We start from the raw sequence: 21638 nt of genomic DNA, 5'->3' as shown, positions 1-21638 counted from the left end.
CAAACTCCTTGGTTCAACTCCACAATCTTGTCGGAGGCTCCCAAGTGACACCTAGCCAATCTAGGAGACACCACTCTCCAAGAAGTAACAAATGGTGCGTTGATGATGAACTCCTTGCTCGTGTGCTTCAAATGATAGTATCCCCAACACTCAACTCTCTCTCATAGGATTTGGATCTGGTGGAAAGAAGATTTGAGTGGAAAGCAACTTGGGGAAGGCTAGAGATCAAGATTCATATGGTAGGAATGGAATATCTTGGCCTCAACACATGAGTAGGTAGTTCTCTCTCAGAAATAGGATTCTGGAAGTGTAGGTTTGTTCTGATGGCTCTCTCCATGAATGAAGAGGAGGTGGAGGGGTATATATAGCCTTCACACAAAATCTAACCGTTACACACAATTTGCCAAACTCGATGGGACCTAATTGAGAAACTCGGTCGGACCGATTTAGCAAATTTAGTGACCGTTAGGATTTTCGGTGGGACCGAAATGCAACTCGGTAGGACCGATATGGTTAGGGTTAGGGCATAACATAATCTCGGTGAGACCGATTACACAAACTCGGTGAGACCGATTTTGGTAATTAGCTAACCGGAGAGTTGGTCAGGCAAACTCGATTGGACCGATTACTCAAACTCGGTGGGACCGATTTTGGTAATGAGTCAACCAAGAAGTTTGCATTCTAAACTCGGTAGTACCGATTGCTCAAACTCGGTGAGACCGATTTTGATAATGGACATACACAGAGAGATTACAATCCCATCTCGGTGAGACCGAGATCCCTATCGGTGAGACCGATTTTCCTAGGGTTTGTGGGAGTGGCTAAGACATCCAAACTCGGTGGCGCCGGATAGAAAGAATCGGTGGGGCCAAGTTTGACTTGAGGTTTAGGACATATGTGTGGAAGTGGGAAAGTAGTTGAGGGTATTTGGAGCATATCACTAAGCACTTGAAGCAAGAGGCTCATTAAGCAACACCTCATCCCTCCTTGATAGTATTGGCTTTTCCTATAGACTCAATGTGATCTTGGATCACTAAAATGTAAAATGAAGAGTCTTGAGCTTGAAGCTTGAGCCAATCCTTTGTCCTTAGCATCTTGAAGGAGTTCCCACATCCTTTAGTCCATGCCACTCCATTGTTGAACTTATCTGAAACATACTAGATAAAAGTGTTAGTCCAACAAGAGATATGCTGACATTAATTACCAAAACCACCTAGGGAGCACTTGTGCTTTCAATCTCCCCCTTTTTGGTAATTGATGACAACATACATAAAAGCTTTAGATAAAGATATAAAGAATAGCAAGTAAAGATTTGGAAAGACATGTAACAAGCATAGGCTCCCCCTACATGTATGCAATCATGTGAATATGGAATATAGAAGCATGTGATAGCATAATCATGATAGAGCAGGCAATGTGTTACATGTATCTTGGCCATATGCATCAGAGCAAACAATATTAAAGAGAATACCTTCATGCCCATGAGTCCTTCTTGCATACAGTATGTACATGAGCAAGAATTCCTCATACACATGATTGTGATGCATATACTTACCTTGTAGTCTTGAGTTGGCTTAGGATGGAATGAACCTGCGTAAACACGGTTAGATAACACAGATACATCTACTAGCCAGAGCAAACAAAAGAAACCACAAGAATACTATCGGAGTAATGGGCCACGGGTAGGCTAACCCGAGCCCCAGAACCTTTCAAGACATTGGGACAGGCTGCGCCCCTCATGCCGAGTCCCAGGGACGACTCCAAGATATGTCGAGTCCCGGGAATGACTCCAAGATACGCCGAGTCCCAGGGACGACTCCAAGATACGCCGAGTCCCAGGGACGACTCCAAGATAAGTCGACTCTCGGCTGACGACTTCCAGAGAAGCCGGCTGAGGGTAGTCGGCTCGCGACTCCAACCACCCCCTACCTTCGCCGCGATGAACAGGGCGGGTAACGGTCACAGCATGGCCGTCTCTACCCTGCCTACGAAGGACAAGCATGGCTACAGTGCGCCATATCGCTGGAGATCTCCATCGTGGCGCGGCACTGTTGCCATGCCGGCCCTGACCTCAGCCTTCGTGGGCGGTGCACTATGCCCACGACGCCTGCCTGTACGACCCGAGGACGATGGGACCGCCTGTCAGTGGGTGGACAGAAGACGGCAAGAGCACCCTGAAGCCGGACCCGTGGGAGTCGCCCCCCTGGAGTCGGCCGATCCCTCCCACGGTCCCCGCACGCCATTTATCAGACAAGACGGAGAATGGCGACAGTGAACGCCCGCCAGACGGCGGCACTGTTGCCATGACCTCATGACCAAGCCAGCGTCATCAGAAGCACCGCTACAGTACCAGGCCTGTCCGCGGGGCCCGCCAGTCGGCGGGCCCCAGTAGTCGGCGGAGAAGACGACGGCCTCAGAGACAGACGGCTGGGACCCGCGCCCAGCCAGATTACCATTGTACCCCTGGGGGGTAGGCCTATATAAACCCCCGGGAAGCCCATGCAAAGGGTTCGGATCGATATAGCAGTAGACCCTAGAACATAGGAAGGAGAGAGTTAGCCTTGCCCTCTCCTACCTCCAGAAACAGCTCTAGGAGCACCATTGTACTCACTTTGCCATAGTGACCATGCGGAGACCCCGCAGAGCAGCAGTAGGGGTGTTATCTCCACGCAAAGCCCTGAAGCTGGGTAAGATCCGCTGGCGTGCATGTCTTCGCCTCATCCCGCTTCCAGGCACCGGCGACGTTCTACTCGCTCCCACCTTGATAAGCCATCCTTTGGCATATGTCGAACCCAACCCCCGACATTTGGCACCCACCATGGGGCGAGGTGCACCGTCGTCTGGAGACCTGCTCTGGACGGGAACCCTTTTCCTCCTTGGTGAGCACAGCCAGCCCGGCACGCCAGATGGAGCCTGCGCTGACGCGCTGCACGGCGCTGAGATCACCTGCGCGGCCAGCTTCCTCGCCGAGCTTATCGGCGAGGTTTGCCTCTCCGACGAGCCTGCGTCCGACGCAGGCACGAGCGGCCCCGAGAGCCTCCTCGCGGGCCTCCTCGACCAACTCCACGTCGCCGGTGAGCCCGCCATGGACCTGGAGTCCATAGGATCCACCGACCCGATGTTGGTCGACTCCGACACTGCGTCGCTTGACGCGTTCCCCACCAACGTGGTGGTCTACGACGAGCCGCTCCCTTGCGCGAAGAGTGGCGGAAGCACCGTCACGGAGGTCCTCGTCCTCGATCACGGCGAGCATTCCAGCGAGGGAGCTCATGACCCACTCGACGCGGCTCTACGAGACCTGACCGCGCCGATTCCGGGAGACGCTGACGCCGAGACGCTGGAGGTGCGCCGCCTTCAGCTCATCGAGGGCGCGAAGAAGCTGGCAAGCATGAGACGCTTGTCAGAAGCCTACCAACGTGAGATGGATCGCGCCGTGGGCGGCTCGCCGGCTCCGACTGGGCCTAGCCGCCTAGGCGCGGTCCGGCAACACGGCGTGGCAATCGCCAATCTGTTCGGGGCCGATCGCCTTGTATATGCCACGCCTGCGGAGAACATCTGCGTCGCCCAGGCGGCGGCGGATCAGCTCGACAACTTCGAGGGCAAAGAGCGCCGCCTGATGATGGAGCGAGTTCAGCAGCTCCTCGACGCAGCTGCTGCGCAGAACGAAGCTGACTGCCGCACGGAGGCACCGCGGTGATAAAACGACGACCCGCCACCCCGCCGAGATCAAGGCGCGACGTCTCGGACGCCGACTGGCGGGGTCCGCGGAAAGAAAGACAAGGAGCTGGATGTCAGCCACAGTCGGACTCGCATCACCATCGAGCGCGACCAAGATGGCCGCCCCAAAGCGGTGGAACGGCGGGACGACTATCTGCCTCCCCCTCCTGGCAGAGAAAGGCGAGTCTCCCCGCCACCCGTAGAGCATCCCACTCTCGGCGACCATCTTGGCCGCCGAGAGGGAGTCGGAGAGAACGATGCCCGCCACCGGATCGACCGACTCCACCGATCCCTGGCGCTAGAAGAAGAAGACGAGTTGGGTCCTCCCTGTTTCAGACCCCGCATCCGAGATGAGCCTTTTCCCAAAGGGTTCACACTCCCCCGAGACATGCCCAAATACACCGGCACCGTGAAGCCCGAGGACTGGCTGATTGACTACTCCACAGCCGTCAATATAGCGAACGGCAACAAGCGTGTTGCCGTAAGATATGTTCCGCTCATGCTCCAGGGCACGGCCCGGACATGGTTGAACAGTCTGAAGCCCCGTAGCATCAACAGCTGGGTCGACTTCACCGAGGCCTTCGTCCGCAACTTCACGAGCACGTACAAGCGACCTCCCAAGTCTCGCCAACTCTCCTTGTGCGTGCAAGGCCCCAACGAGTCCACTCGCGACTACCTCACGCGCTGGGCCGAGCTTCGGAACTCCTGCGAGGGCGTGCACGAGGTGCAGGCTATCGAGTACTTTACTGCAGGGTGCAGAGTAGCACCCTCCTCAAGCACAAGCTCCTCTGCGACGAGCCGGAGAAACTCGATGAGCTGCTGATCACAGCAGACAAGTACGCCACGGCCGACTCCTCCATGAACGCGGAGATTCAAGTCAGCGCGACTGGCAAAGTCACCCCTCAGGCTCCAAGAACTCCGGCTGGGGACACCAGTCGGCGGCAGCAGCAGAACGACCACAAGCGCAAGGCTCCGCAGCCGGCTTCCAATAGCCGGCAGGTGCAACAGTCGAAGACCAACAGCCGGAGGGGCAGCCTCCAGCGAAGCGACAGAAAGGCGGCAAGTCCAACTGGTTGCCGGCCTTCTCCTACGAGCAGACCCTAGATGGCCCCTGCAGGTTCCACAGCGGCGCGAAGCCGTCGAACCACACCACCCGGAAATGCCACTGGCTGACCAGAATCGCCAAGGGAGACGGCCTACTCCCTCCCCCGCCATCTGGGCCGCCTCCTCCACCGCCGCCCCAGCAGCCGGCTGTCAGGCCAGTCGGCGCGATACAAGATGAGTTCCCGGATGAGCATGGAGCCTATGTGGTGTTCACCAGTGTGGCTGACGATCGACGCAGCAGGCGCCAGCAGCAGCAAGAGGTGAACGCAGTCGCGTCAAGCACTCCAAAGTTCATGCACTGGTCCGAAAGGCCTATCAGTTGGAGCAGAGCTGATCACCCAGAGGTGATGCCGAATCCGGGCTCCTACGCCCTGGTCTTAGGCGCCACACTCGCCACTGATAGGTGAGCCGCTCATTTCTCGCGAGTGCTGATAGACAGAGGCAGCAGTATCAACATCCTGTACAAGGAGACGATGGAGAAGTTAGGAATCAAGCGAAGACAGCTTCAGAGCAGCCGGACTGTGTTCCACGGCATTGTTCCTGGCCTTTCCTGCTCACCAATCGGCAAGATCCTGATAGACGTCCTCTTTGGGGACAAAGATCATTTCCGCCGAGAACCAGTTTGGTTTGAAGTGGTGGACCTCGAAAGCCCGTACCATGCGTTGCTTGGCCGACCTGCTTTGGCCAAGTTCATGGCAGTCCCCTACTACGCCTACCTCAAGATGAAGATGCCGAGTTCCAAGGGAATTCTAACCGTGGCCGGCGACTACAGAAAGTCGTCCGCTTGCGCGGCCGAAAGCAGTCGGCTGGCCGAGTCCTTGGTGATCGCAGTTGAGAAACGACTTCTTGATCAGGTTGTGGCGATGGCCGGCAAGCAGCCCAAGATGTCGCCCGACCCCAAGGAGTCGGAAGCAGAAGGATCATTCAAGCCGGCCAGAGAAACGAAGAAGATACCTTTGGACCCGGAGCACCCAGAGAGATACGCTGTCATGGGTACAAACCTTGACAGCAAATAGGAAGGCGAGCTCGTCGATTTCCTCCGTGAGAATCGAGACATCTTCGCATGGTCCCCTAAAGACATGCCTGGTGTACCGACGGAATTCGCCGAGCACAAGTTACATGTCCGGTCTGATGTGAAGCCCGTCAGGCAGCCCTTGTGCCGCCTGTCAGAAGAGAAGAGAAGCGTTGTTGGAGAAGAAATAGCCCGGCTCCTACACTACAAGAAATATGTCAACTTGTGACCACCACTATTGGTCACCGAAAGGTCACAAATTTCCATTTACGACCTTTTTGTGACCAAAAATAGAAGGTCAAAAGTTGGCCGTCATAAATTGACTATAGCGATCTTTCTTCTGGAATGGTCAAAGACGTTTACGACCAAAATATTCCTACTGTGGCGTTTTGGTCACTAGCAACCTCCCCCAGGCCATGTAGGCATCCAGCGTGGCAAGCTGATGTGGCACAAGATTCAGCCCGGTCCAATTCGATTTTCTACATGGGCCGAGCCCAACAATTCTGCCTTTTTACTGTATATTTTCTCTATTAATTTTCTCTAGCTACATGGGCCTAGCCCAACAATTTGGCCTTTTTATTTTATGGGTCATGGCCTTTTTGTACAACAATTTTAGTTTTTTTTATAAAATGGGTCCACTAGTCAAACAGATCCCACTTGTCAGGTTCTGATAAGTGGGTCCTAGCTATTAGGCCCAGATTCTTCATATTTCAATTTAACAATAAGAAAATAACTAGTAGTTAAATTGGCAAGGAAAAACACACAAGATACTTGAAATAACAATAGCCAGATTCAATACAAGCTCTACAAATGACACGTCCTACAAGCTGTAGCATATACAAGCTTATTTTCAAGCTCTACAAATGACAAGTCCTACAAGCTGTAGCATTTACAAGTTCTACAAGTTACACGTAATACAAGCTTAGCTGATACAAGCTCTACAGCTATGGGAATCAGTTACAAGCTCTACAAGTATTTTCTTCTTCTACATGTAGCTCCTTCAATAGAGATCAAATGCCGGCTCACTGGAGAGTCAGGACTGGGCCTTCCACGGACGCCCTGTTACATGAATCAGCTGATAAAAATTAGAAAAACTGGAGACAATATATTATGAACATTCCATTCAAAAAAGGAGTAACTCAGTTGAAGTGAACACAGCAGCAGTTTTTCTCATTGAAGTGAACACAGCAGCAGTTTTTCTCATTGAAGTGAACACAACAACAGCAGTTTTTCTCATACAGTATGTGTCTTAATATAACTCCTAAGAAATGTTCACAACCTGAATTAACTACACTTTTTCTCATTGAAGTGAACACAGCAGCAGTTTAATCAACAAGCCCATACTTTACTATAGAATGTTTCTTCTGAATGCATAGCTTAAAGGCGGGGCGGGGCTGAGAATCATCATAACAGGATATGTATATATATATATATGTAGAGAGAGAGATCACCTTAACAATAGATGGTGGGCATCCTCGCCGGATCGGAGCAGCTTGTCCCTGGCCCTCCCCACGGGATGGTACCAAACTGCACACACACCAAGCAAGAGAGCACGCATCAGATCATATGAGAAAATGAACAAAAAATAGAGAGGAGGAGGAGAGGGGTCACCTTGGCAATAGATGAACAAACTTTGGTCATTTGGCTCTGTCCTCGCCGGATTGAAGCATCTTGTCCTTTGGCCCTGTCCACACACCAAGCAAGCTGCAGAAAAAACACGCAATGAAAAACTGAAGATCACAGTGTATGGAAAACTGAAGATCATAGTGATGATAACATACAAACAAAGGATCTTTGGCCCATCAAGTTTTAAGACAAAAAAAAGAGCAAAACCAACAATGCTACAAATCAGAGATTACAGGAACACCAACAGAAGGTTGTTTAACAAGTTTGAACGGCCACTATATATAGCACAATGTATGTAATGTAAAATTTCTGGATGAACAAGCTTTAATGGCTACAGTATTGTGATATTGTGATAATGGGAGGAGGCTTCCCATAAAACAGCAGGAAAATGCACTACTATTGTGATATTCCTCCCATAAAAAACACTAATATTCCAGTAGAGATCAAATGCTTGTGAGCAGGAAAATAATGGTACATTCACAACTTCAGTTCGGGTAAATATCACCACATGTATCAGAATACAGGCATCAATAGTATCATCGAGCACAGAAAAACAGCAGCCTGACCCATGTAAGTCATAGCTCTTTAGAGAGAAAGAAAGAACAGGTTCAGCTAGCTATGTATTCATAGTTGAGAGCTAAGCAATTTGTCTGTTTATGCTGTAATTGACAGACCTAGTACAAGAAACAAGCCAAGTGAAACAATATTGACTAATTCGATGGCAATACAAGCTAATCTACTTAGCTAGTAGGTGACCATCCAATCCATGATGCAGCAGCAGGTGCAAATATGATATGATGTGAAGAAGAAGCTAGCTGGAGAGGTTGGGGATGAAACCAAAATTACAAACCATTGGCGGACCTCACATCACCACAGTTTTATCATTTTATAAGCAACTGGAAACTATGCAGAGCAGAGCAGACCGGACAGTAAAAGAATTATCAAGTAGGGCAAAACAGCAGCGTGGCCATCAACTCATAGCCCTGAAGAAAGAAAGAACCAATAGGGTCAGCTACTTATTTATTCAGAATTGAGAGTTGAGCAATCATTAGAAAACTAAAGATACTGCTCAGCTAACTAAAATAACACATGATTCAGTACACACTTGAGCTTTTATGTTTGGAGGATCAGGTTGGTTAAACAGATACAGTGGATGGAACATAGCAGAGATAGGCTAGTATAGCTCCAGTTTTAGTCATCCCAAAGGAATATTCATAGCAAAGCAAGATAGGTTGAAGCTAGACAAGCGGATTTCGAGTGTTGATAAGCACCAGAATGCTAGCAAATTGGCCTATATTTATATGTTCACTTCTCTTTATAATTCACTAATGCAAAGGTGCAAATCTTCGTCGTTCTTTAATGACGGCACAGATAAACAAGTTTTATCCAAAAAAGGTGTCTAAACAATTCAATCACTGATCCCTGACCTGCATGGATCAGGCGCATGTAGAAAACTGAGTGAACAAGGCCATGCGAGCTCACCTAATCGAGCTAGTGTTGCACACGAGGATGCCTTGGACGAGGGCGGCAGGGTCGGTTGAGGACCGCAGCGGCAGAGGCGACTGTGCCTGCAGCGGCGTAGGCCTCGCCTTTGTCTGACGCTGTCGAGGGCGGCAGATCTGTCGAGGTACACGGCGGTGACAGCTGCTGCATGGGGAGGGGGGCTGTGGCCGGCGTGTAGCTTGGGTGGATCCTCCTTGAGGAGCTTGGCCTTGGCGCGGCGGATCTCTATGTTGAGCATGCACCGTCGATGGTGGGAGAGGCGGCCGCCCGAGCAAATCAATGAGAAGGGGTCAGAGGTCGTGGCCATGCGAGGCAAATCGCCAGTAAAACGACTCAGCTGCGGGAGGAGACGGACCTGATTTGGCCGGCGGGGACCGCTGCGTGTCCTCGCATCGAGGATCTGGCCGTCGTCTCGCTCGCACGGCCTGGATCCGCCCGCCGCGTCGTGGTCAGAGTGGAGAAGATGGCGAGGTCGGCGGCGGAGCCGAAGGGTCCGGAGACGGAGGCTGGCCGCGCCGGGGACGCCATGAGATGCTTTGCGATCCGCGGGCGAGGAGCGAGGCAATGACGAGTAGCGCGGGCGCGAACAGTGGGAGCAGGTGGTCGTCCACGAAGGCGAGGAGGAGCGGCTTGAGGTGGGAGGGGAGGTCGCGGCGGGATCGGCGGGATCGGCGGCGGCAGTCCAAAGGAGGGAGAGGGAAGAGGGGTTAGGGTTTGGGCTGCGGATCGTGGGTGGGGAGTGGTGTGCGGGGGAGAGGGGGGAGTGGTGTGCGGTGGGTGAGTGGTGTGCGGTGGGTGAGTGGTGGCATTCGTCCACTGATAGGTGGGCCCGCGAGGAATTAGGCCCACATGTCAGTGTCCTCAACGACGTGTGGTGTAGGTGAGGGGAGCTGCTTTCGGGTGGGTGTGGGTGGCGAGAGGATGAGGGTGTGGGCCGTTGGATCTGGCAGTATCCGATGGTCTGTAATGCTTGATCCGCGTGACATGCCCATAGACCAATCAGAACGAAGTGTGGGCTTATGACCATCTAAAATTGTCGTACTTGATTAACAATAGGCGCTACCAACACAGCACCACAGCGCCCGGCGAAACTCCATTGCAGCGTGAGCTCCAACGCAGCACCACGATGCCCGATGGTAAGTTTCCTTCTCTTTTTATGACAATGTTAGTTAAGTTTTCAAATAATTAGTAGTGTTATTCCTTGAATAACAAAAAATCAATTTTCCATTTTTGGAGTGCCCAAAAAGAGTTTTTTGTGAAGGACCTGCCATATATTTGTTGCAAAATTGGACCAAATCAATTTTCTAAAATACTAGGACATATTTAATGCATAATTGACCAAATGGTTGGGTGTCAAATGCATAATTGACCACTAGCTAGGAACGGTCATTCCCGCCGTTTTGACCGCATTTTAAAACGGGCATAAAAAATTCAAAAAAAATCAAAAATTTGGGAAACCTTCGCATTGTGTCATCATATGTGGCCAAGTTCCTAGGAAAAATAACAAACTTGTAATACGGCAATTATTTTAAAAAAGTGTTCCCAGAAACGAGCTATCATGTGTGGAGATCAATGGCTTTCAAGCCAAATGATCAATCTTATGGCCACATTCATGGCATAGTTTGTTCAAATGATCTCATATTGTGCACAAGGGTGCATATTGGAATGGCAAACAATGTTGCCTAAGGAAGTTTTCATTTTAGTTGGACGAAAAAACCATTTTCCAATTTTCGAGTGCCCGAAAGGAGGTTTTTTTGTGAAGGAACTACCAAATAATTGTTGCAAAATTGGACTAAATCATTTTTATAAAATACTAGGCCATATTTAATGCACAATTGACCAAATGGTTGCGTGTAAAAAAATTTGATCCACCTCTCGTGAAAAAGACAAATTTCCGCCGATTTAGCTGGAAGCGGGTCAAATTTGAACTGCAGCTGCATTATAGTTTGCTATTTATTCTTTCCAAAAATCATTTCTAGGTACATAAGTATCTATTTAATCAGAGAAACACAAAAAAAATTCCAAGATTCAACCACTAGCTAGGAACGGTCATTCCCGCCGTTTTGACCGCATTTTCGAACGGGCATAAAAAATTCAAAAAAAATCAAGAAATTGGGAAACCTTCGCATTGTGTCATCATATGTGGCCAAGTTCCCAGGAAAAATAACAAACTTGTAATACGACAATTATTTTAAAAAAGTGTTCTCAGAAACGAGCTATCATGTGTGGAGATCAAGGGCTTTCAAGCCAAATGATCAATCTTATGGCCACATTCATGGCATAGTTTGTTCAAATGATCTCATATTGTGCACAAGGGTGCATATTGGAATGGCAAACAATGTTGCCTAAGGAAGTTTTCATTTTCGTTGGACGAAAAAACCATTTTCCATTTTTCGAGTGCCCGAAAGGAGGTTTTTTTGTGAAGGAACTACCAAATAATTGTTGCAAAATTGGACCAAATCATTTTTATAAAATACTAGGCCATATTTAATGCACAATTTACCAAATGGTTGGGTGTGAAAATTTTTGATCCACCTCTCGTGAAAAAGACAAATTTCCGCCGATTTAGTTGGAAGCGGGTCAAATTTGAACTGCAGCTGCATTATAGTTTGCTATTTATTTTTTCCAAAAATCATTTCTAGGTACATAAGTATCTATTTAATCAGAGAAACACAAAAAAAATTCCAAGATTCAACCACTAGCTAGGAACGGTCATTCCCGCTGTTTTGACCGCATTTTGGAACGGGCATAAAAAATTCAAAAAAATCAAAAAATTGGGAAACCTTCGCGTTGTGTCATCATATGTGGCCAAGTTCCCAGGAAAAATAATAAACTTGTAATATGGCAATTATTTTAAAAAAGTGTTCTCAGAAACGAGCTATCATGTGTGGAGATCAATGTCTTTCAAGCCAAATGATCAATCTTATGGCCACATTCATGGCATAGTTTGTTCAAATGATCTCATATTATGCACAAGGGTGCATATTGGATGGCAAACAATGTTGCCTAAGGAAGTTTTCATTTTCGTTGGACGAAAAAACCATTTTCCATTTTTCGAGTGCCCGAAAGGAGGTTTTTTTGTGAAGGAACTACCAAATAATTGTTGCAAAATTGGACCAAATCATTTTTATAAAATACTAGGCCATGTTTAATGCACAATTGACCAAATGGTTGGGTGTAAAAAATTTTGATCCACCTCTCGTGAAAAAGACAAATTTCTGCCGATTTAGTTGGAAGCGGGTCAAATTTGAACTGCAGCTGCATTATAGTTTGCTATTTATTTTTTCCAAAAATCATTTCTAGGTACATAAGTATCTATTTAATCATAGAAACACAAAAAAAATTCCAAGATTCAACCACTAGCTAGGAACGGTCATTCCCACCGTTTTGACCGCATTTTGGAACGGGCATAAAAAATTCAAAAAAAAATCAAAAAATTGGGAAATCTTCGCATTTGTGTCATCATATGTGGCCAAGTTCCTAGGAAAAATAGCAAACTTGTAATACGGCAATTATTTTAAAAAAGTGTTCTCAGAAACGAGCTATCATGTGTGGAGATCAATGGCTTTCAAGCCAAATGATCAATCTTATGGCCACATTCATGGCATAGTTTGTTCAAATGATCTCATATTGTGCACAAGGGTGCATATTGGAATGGCAAACTATGTTGCCTAAGGAAGTTTTCATTTTCGTTGGACAAAAAAACCATTTTCCATTTTTTGAGTGCCCGAAAGGAGGTCTTTTTGTGAAGGAACTACCAAATAATTGTTGCAAAATTGGACCAAATCATTTTTATAAAATACTAGGCCATATTTAATGCACAATTGACAAAATGGTTGGGTGTAAAATTTGAACTGCAGCTGCCTCATAGTTTGCTATTTATTTTTTCCAAAAATCATTTCTAGTTACATAAGTACCTATTTAATCATAAATACATTGTTTGGTGGTGATACGTCGAGGTTTGGGCGGTGGCCGAGGGCCCCAACTCTAGAGCGCGTAAACTCGCATGCCCGTCGCGTGGTCACCGCGTGACCGTGGCGTTGCCATGTGTTCTGGGCAGCCTAGGCATGTCTAGTGGGTTGAGCACTCCCCAGGTAGGTGCTAGGAACAAAATTACAACATAAGATTCTCACGAGGAGACCGATCAATGCTCAAACATGAATTAGCGGCCAAGTGTTTGATTAGGGGTACGGGAAATGTACATGGCTAATGGGCGTGAGTTTTGGCTGAGGATGATCAGTTACTAAGAAGACTGTCTTCACAAATTTTCAGCTCAAAAGGAGGAACCTAGGTGGTACTTGCTTTGCAAACCACCACACTGGACATAAATACGAATGTTGAAGCTCGGCTCAAAATAATGAATGGATTGAGCTGGCATTTGGTGGAGGATGGTTATTTGGGCATAGGAAAGTACTGTAGAAAATGGATACTCTTTGGACATGCCAAAGTGGTACTTCCTTCACAAACTGTTACTCTGAATAGAATAGGAAAATGAATATTTTTGAATTATTTTTGAACTAGGCAAGGAAGGTTTTTACATATTTTACGAAGATATGACCCAAAGAATTTATGAGATTTTTTTGGGAATTTTGGGAATGACAGAAATATAGGTTGCTTCACAACCTAGGGCAAAAACTGCCACATGGACATGACACATAGGCAAAACTGATGAGGTGGCGCCTAGTCATAGCAACCCACCACAATTTACAAGGCTATGACCATCTATATTGGTTGTTAACAACTAGAAATAAGGCAGCGGACTAGCGCTATTAGCTTTATGACCATTTCATGTAAGGAAATTATGACCTTTCTGACCAAAATGGTCGCGATGGTTTAGGGTGTGGAGCCCCTCGAACAGCTTTTGACCAATTGGTCTCAAATGGTCATAAATCTATGACCAATTCTTCCAGGGTCACTGACAGAAGGTCATAAGTTGACATATTTCTTGTAGTGCTAGCAGCCGGCTTCATTATGGAAGTGTTTTTCCCAGAGTGGCTAGCAAACCCAGTACTGGTGCTGAAGAAGAACAAGCAGTGGCGGATGTGTATCGACTACACAAGCCTCAATAAAGCCTGTCCCAAGGACCCATTCGCTCTACCGAGAATTGATCAGGTGATAGACTCCACAGCCGGATGCGAGCTGTTGAGTTTCTTGGATGCATATTCTGGATATCACCAGATCAAGTTGAACCCGGCTGACAGACTGAAGACCGCCTTCATCACGCCGTTTGGTGCCTTCTGCTACCTGACCATGACGTTCGGCTTGAGGAATGCCGGCGCCACCTTTCAGCGTTGCATGCAGAAGTGCCTCCTCAAGCAACTCGATAGAAATGCCCACGTCTACGTGGATGACGTGGTGGTGAAGACGGAAAAACGTGGAACACTGTTGGAAGACCTCAAGGAAACCTTTGAGAACCTGCGCCGATTCCAGATCAAGCTCAACCCCGAGAAGTGCGTCTTCGGAGTACCAGCCGGCCAGCTCCTTGGTTTCCTGGTCTCCGAACGCGGCATAGAGTGCAACCCTGTGAAGATCAAGGCCATCGAGAGGATGGAAGCACCCAGACGACTGTTAGATGTGCAGAAGTTCACCGGCTATTTGGCGTCCATCAGCCAATTCGTCAGTCGGCTGGGCGAGAAGGCTCTACCCTTATATCAGCTCATGAAAAAGATGACCTTTTTTGAGTGGACTCCCAAGGCGGACGAGGCTTTTCTCCAACTAAAGAAAATGTTGACTACGCCCCCTGTGCTGGCGGCCCCGACTCCCAAAGAGCCCATGCTCCTATACATTGCCGCCACCAGCCGGGTAGTCAGCACAGTAATTGTAGTTGAGCGCAAGGAGGAAGGCAAGGCGCTACCTGTCCAGAGACCGGTATATTACCTGAGCGAAGTACTGTCAGCCTCCAAGCAGAACTACCCCCACTACCAGAAGATGTGCTACGGCGTGCACTTTGCCGCCAAGAAATTGAAGCCCTACTTCCAGGAGCATCCAATCACTATAGTCTGCACAGCCCCACTTGCCAAGATCATCGGAAGCCGAGATGCTTCTGGCCGAGTGGCCAAATGGGCCATTGAGCTGCCTCCCTACACCATCTACTACCAGCCCCGCACGGCCATCAAGTCGCAAGCACTGGCCGATTTCCTCGTCGACTGGGCTGAGACCCAGTACCTGCCACGAGCGCCCGACTCCAGCCATTGGTGGATGCATTTCGACGGCTCCAAGATGCGCACCGGCTTGGGAGCCGACATCGTCCTCACTTCCCCCAAAGGCCATAAGCTCAGATATGCGCTGCAGATCCATTTTGCCGCCTCCAACAACGTGGCCGAGTACGAGGCGCTCATTCACGGGCTCCGGCTCGCCAAAGAACTCGGCATTCGTCGGATCCTGTGTTATGGCGACTCTGACTTGGTGGTCCAACAATCATCTGGCGATTGGGACGCCAAGGATGCAAACATGGCGAGCTACCGCTTCCTTGTGCAGTAACTCAGCGGATACTTCGAGGGGTGTGAGTTCCTCCACGTGACAAGGAACGACAACGACCAAGCAGACGCCTTGGCACGAATCGGCTCCACCCGCCAAGCAATACCATCCGGCGTCGCCCTTCGGCGCCTACTCAAGCCGTCTATCAAGCCTTCACCAGAGTCAGACTCAATCTTTGTGTCGGCTCCACCCGAAGAAGTCGGATCTGACTCCAAGAACGCTGCAGTCAAAGCCGGCCCGGGGACTTCAGAACCCGGCCCGGGGACTGCGGTGACCGGACCAAAGACTCCAGAACTCGGCCCGGGGACTGCTCCAGTCAGCCCGGGGACTTCGTCAAGTCAGCAAGCGGCCGCGGACTCCAACCCACCACCTCCCAGCCCAGCCGCCCTTGTCCAAGTCACAATAGTGGCAACTGAAGAAATAGCAGCACCCTCATGGGCTCATCCCATCCTCAAGTTCCTAGTAAACAAAGAGCTGCCAACTGATGAAATCTTGGCTCGGCAAGTACAACATCGAGCGGCAGCCTACACCACAGTCAACAGAGAGCTGGTCAGGCACAGCGTCACTAGTGTCTACCAACGCTGCGTCGAGGCAGAACAAGGCCAAGCAATTCTCAGAGATGTCCATGAAGGCGAGTGCGGTCACCATGCGGCTTCAAGAGAACTCGTCGCCAAAGCCTTCCGGCATGCTTTTTCTGGCCAACTGCCCTAGAAGAGGCCAAGGAATTAGTCCAAAAATGCAAGGGGTGCCAGATGTTCCATTCCAAGCCGCTTCAACCAGCTTCCGCACTCAAGACCATCCCCATCGCCTGGCCCTTTGCGGTTTGGGGCCTGGACATGGTGGGACCATTCAAGACGGCACGAGGTGGCTTAACTCATCTACTTGTCGCGGTGGACAAGTTCACCAAGTGGATAGAAGTGAAACCCATCAAGAAGTTGAATGGTCCGACTACAGTGACTTTCATCGCCGATATCACGACTCGGTACGGCATCCCACACAGCATCATCACCGACAATGGCACAAATTTTGCCAAAGGCGCCTTGGCCTGTTTCTGCGCGACGCAGGGCATCCGACTGGACTTAGCGTCCGTTGCCCATCCGCAGTCAAACGGCCAGGTGGAGCAAGAAAACGGCCTCATCTTATCTGGCATCAAGCCTCGACTGGTCGAGCCGCTGGAGCGATCGGCCGGCTGCTGGCTTGAGGAGCTGTCGGCCGTCCTCTAGAGTCTGCGCACAACTCCAAACAAGTCAACCGGCTTCACACCCTTCTTCCTCGTCTACGGTGCCGAAGCCGTCATCCCGACGGACATAGAGTTCGACTCCCCGCGAGTCACCACGTACACCACGGAAGAAGCAGAAGAAGCACGTCAAGACGGCGTCGATCTGCTGGAAGAGAGCCGGTTGTTGGCACTCAGCCGGTCCAGCATCTACCAGCAGAGTCTGCGCCGATACTACAACAGGATGGTCAGGCCAAGATCTTTCCAAGAGGGCGACCTTGTGCTCCGACTGATCCAGCGAACAGCCGGCCAGCACAAGTTGTCGGCGCCTTGGGAAGGCCCCTTCATTATCAGCAATGTGCTAGGAAACGACTCCTACTACCTGATCGACGCTCAGAAGCCCCGAGAATGCAAGAGGGACGACTCCGGCAAAGAGACAGAACGCCCGTGGAATGCAAATCTTCTCCGAAGATTTTACAGTTGATGCAGTATGTATCACGCTACCCTTTGTATTTAAGTACCAAGACTTTGGGCCCCCCGAGACGAGCTCGGGGACTCCCCTTTCTTTTGTTATCTGTATGATAAGAACTATGCCTTCGAGTATATTACTCTTTGTTAATGCCGCTTGGCACCGGGCTTGACTAGTCGGCCCGGGGACTCGCCGCCTCGCGCTATGAGGTGCTTCCCGCAGTCAGACAAGTAGTGTGTGGTGCCTAAGCCGTCTCCTGTCAAAAGCTGCAGCTCGCAGAGCGACTGTTTGGTAGGCAGGAGTAAGGAAGAACGGGCGCCACACGAAAAATGGCTAAGGACCCAAAGCACAAACATAGCTTAAGACGGTTTCCAGCAACTTTCAAGCAAAAGCCGACTCATGAGTAGTCGGCTTACCGCTTTCTACTAGCCTCTATTAAGGAAAGCTGACTCTTTAGTAGTCGGCTTACCGCTTTCTATCCAACTTGTTAAAAAGACTCTAAAATGGCCGAGTACTTGCCTTCCTAAATTAGCCAAGTGTTTGATCCAGCGGCAGTCCGCAGACCGGTTGTCCGACTGGCAAGGCGGCGACTAAGGGAAGGAGGCAAAGGGAAAAGCCAAAAGAGCAATGAGCAAGGAAAGATAGAACTCGGATAAATATTTACATAGGCCCTTGGCCGAATATTCAAGAAGAAGTTCAAGATACACCCCGCGGGTGGAATTGTTCGAATTAACAAAGTTTTCGAAAGACTATTAAGGCAGATAAAGCGAAGGCAAAGACGGCAGCCTAGGTAGCGGCATCCGGGTTCGGAGGGTCGGAGGAGATGGCGGTGTCAGGCGCCGGGGCGGCCGGCTAGGCAGTCTCGGCTTGATCGTCTCTGGCGGCAGTCGCCTTCTCCGGACGCGGTTCATTGCTGGAGGCGTGGTCGAGCTGAGGCTGGTCGCCCGCCCCGTCTTCTGGTGCCTCCGTCTCGCCTTCTTCCTCCGCCTCGTCTTCATCCTCGGTGCTGGAGCCAATCACCTCTGCCGAGTCCTCGTCGTAGTCCGGGTTCATCCCGAACCACTCCGGCGGCACCTCCTCGCCGCCTGCAGCCCGCTCAGGGACGAAGAAGCTGGTATCTGTGTAGTCGGCAATCGCCGCCGCACGCTCGACGAGGGCGCCCTCCACAGCCACCAGCTTAGCCTGGGCCTCTGACCGGAACGCGGCCAGCCGGTCCAGGTCCAGCCCCAGATACCACACCTTGACAAATTCCAAGGCTCGGCATGCTTCGGCCCGGGCCGAGGAGCCCTTCCAGGCTTCAAGACGGCCAGCTGCGACTTCCAGCCAGTCGGCAGTCCGACTGGCAGTGCGTAGAACCAGCGCGTCTGGGCACAGAGCGGCAACCGCCTGGGCGCCGGCACGCTGAAGCCGGCGCATCAACTGATGGGCCGGCAGAAGGCGGGCTTCAATACTCAGAAGCTGCTCGTCGATGGTCAGGGGGGCGTTAGCAGCGATCTCCGCGCCATTTGCCCTCCGTGCCTCGCGATCAGCCTCGACGGCCTGTGTGACTGCCTGCGAGTGGCCAGGGAAGAAGTCTGCCAAGACAAAAAAGAAACAAGTCAGAGGCAAGAGTTGGCCCAACCCATAGTCGGCGGCTCAAAGGAAACCAAGAAACTCACCATCGACGATGTTCTCGATCTCATGGAAGCCCGAAGTCAGATGCGCCTCCTTGTCGGTCCAGGAGGAGCGCTCGCTCTCGAACTCGGCCAGGAGCGCAGCCTCTTTCTTATCTGCCTCCTGCTGCGCCTTCTTGAGCAGCTCCTTTTGCTCCGCCAGCTGCGCAACCAGCAGACATGCTCTGTGACAAGCTTGCTGCACTCCTCCCCCTTGGCGCGCAAGGCGGTGTTGTCCTCGCCCAGCTGCTTCTGAAGAGTGGCGTTGGCCTCTGAAGAAGAAAAAAGAAAAAGACGATAAGTCGTCAACAAAGAAAGTCGCTGAGAAGATCCGGCCCGACTGCTCAGCAGTCAGCCCGAATCTCGGGGACTACAGCCCGCGGGTGCGCCAGCGCGCCCCTGCGAAAAAGAAGAAGGACTCACTCCGGCTCTCTGACAAGTCGGCAGTCCACTTGCCCAGCTCCTCAACATTGTGGTTGAAGGCAGTAGCGCGGAGGTTGTGATACTCCTGTAATAAGCATTTCAGATAAAGTTAAGTATTTAGAACTCGCTAGAGGGAGTTCTGGGCCGCCTGCTCAGCAGTCGGCCCGAAACTCGGGGAGTACACCCAGTGGGTGCGCTGGCGCGCCCCCACAGAGAAGAACAAGAAAAACAAGATTCAAAAGAAGAAGTCATACTCGGACGGCCATTCGCGATGCCGGATGCGCCCTGGTGCAGTTTTGGAGGGTGTCGCCCTCGGCTCGCAGCTTCGCCTGGACGTCCAGAAGCGCCTGGTTCAGTGGACCTGTGCCGCATCCGCGCATCCACCCAACGGGCGCGGCGCTCGTCGCCTCGGCGTCTGGGCTGGCCGAGCTGGCGGCACTGGTTTCCAAGGGTCGCGGCGCCGAAGTCGCCCTCTCAAGGAGGCGACGCACTCGCGAGGCAACTTGGAGGAGCAGCCTCGCCTCGGACTCGTCCGCAGTCGGCGGCTCCAGCGGGCCCACCGGCTGTTTTCCACGCGTGCTCCTAGACGGTGGCGGAGGCGGCGGTGGCGGCACGAGCGTGTCCGACATGGAGGCCTCGCCGCTTTCCTTCTCCACGACAGGTTTCTCGGTGCCGGCTTCTCCAGTCTGCCCCGTGAACTCCGGGGGCAGCGGCGCGGAGGTCAGCGGGATGACGAACAACGCCGATTGGTGGTGCGCGGCTTCCTCGGCTCGCCGCCTTGCTGTAACAGCGGTTTCGGCCTCTTCCAGTTTTTTCTGGGCGGAGGCCGCCGCCTTCTTAGCTCCGCTTTCTCTAGGCGGTCGGCCTCCTCCTCGTCGCGCTTCTCCCGCGCGTTTCGCTCCGTCGCCTCCCGGAGGTCGGCGGTGGGGTCAACCCGCCGAGTGCTGGCGGACGTCTCCGCCGACCCCATGATGGAGGGGGCGGCGACCCTTTCAAGGGTAAGAGGAGCCCTGAAGCAAGGAGGGGGTGTAAAAGACTTGGACAGAATTCACCAAAGGAAAATAAGGTGAAGGCAGAAACACTTACGCAGAGACCAGTGGCGGCCTCTTCACTTCCTTGCGGAAGCGGTTGGCCTTCACGGCCGCCTCCTCCCGTTTGGTCGCGGTGGCCGCCCCCTTGAACTTCCTCGGCTTGCCGCCGTGTGAACTCGGCCCGGTCTGGCGCCTCTTCACGCCGCCTTGGCCGGCCAGGCCGGCAGAGGAACTCGCACCCGGCAGGCCGACCCTCGGCTAGCGGTGTGGGCGACTTCCCCTTCGACATCGTCTTCAGGCCAGTCGGCGAAGGTGGCCGAGGGCCTGAAGCCGCCTCCCGCTCCCCCTCCTCCGCCTTCGGCGTTGGCCTCCATCGCCGCCGCCCCCAAGTCGGGGTCATCGATGTCGGTCACCGCTCGGTCAGGGACGAATTCACAGAGCGGTCTTTTGACGCCGGCTGCAGGCTGAATGAGGGGATTCTGACTCAAAGAAACCGAAACGATCAGAAGTCGGATTCAGCTACAAAGAAAACAGAGCAACAAGAAATGCGACTTACCGCCAGAGGGGGGTTGGCGCACGAGTACGGCTCCTCGTCGAACTGCCAGTCCGCCGCAAGCTCGCAGTTTGCGATATGGTTCACCATGTTCGCCACTTCCGCACGCGCCATGTCCCTGGTGCACATCCGACTCGGGTCCCGGTGGTCGCTCATCTGATTGATCAGATGAGGCCGGCCTTGGAGAGGGAGGACTCGGCGCGCCATGAAGGCAGCCAGCAAGTCGGCTCCAACCAGGCCCTCCGACTGCGTCAGAACTTGGAGTCGCGCTACGGCGGTGGCTCCAGCGGGAGTTAGCGTCGGTGGGACCAGCTGGGGAGCCTCCCAGCCGGTGCACCGGCTTCATAAGGCGGCAGATTGACCCAGTCATCGTCTGGGGCGACGTTCTTCACGTAAAAATAAGACCGCTGCCACATCTTCACCGACTTGATCAGCGGGATGGAGGGAAACGGATTGTCGGCTGTCGTTCGCCGCATCGCGATGAAGGCGCCGCACTGGGCCGGCACGCCGGCGACGTGCGTGCCGAGCTTGGATTGGAAGAATTCTCCCCACAGCTCGATGGTGGGGAGAACACCGAGGAAGCCTTCGCATAGGGTGGCGAAGGCAGCCAGCAGCACCACCGTGTTCGGCGTGAGGTGGTGCGGCTGGAGCCCGTGGAACTCCAAAAAGGAGCGAAAGAAGCCGCTCGCCGGCAGCCCCAGGCCGCGCATGAGGTGCGAGCGGAAAATGACCCGCTTTCCCTCCTCCGGTGCCGGCGATATCTCCCTCGCCGGTGCGGCGCGGGCTCGCACGAGGTTTGCACCGGGGAAGCGGCGCGTCCTGCGAAGAAACTCGATGAGGTCATCATCCACTTCG

The sequence above is a fragment of the Triticum dicoccoides genome, chromosome 7B (assembly GCF_002162155.2).
Source record: "Triticum dicoccoides isolate Atlit2015 ecotype Zavitan chromosome 7B, WEW_v2.0, whole genome shotgun sequence".
Lineage (NCBI taxonomy): Eukaryota > Viridiplantae > Streptophyta > Magnoliopsida > Poales > Poaceae > Triticum > Triticum dicoccoides.
The sequence above is the reverse complement of the archived record's forward strand: the minus strand, read 5'-3'. Positions refer to the sequence as shown.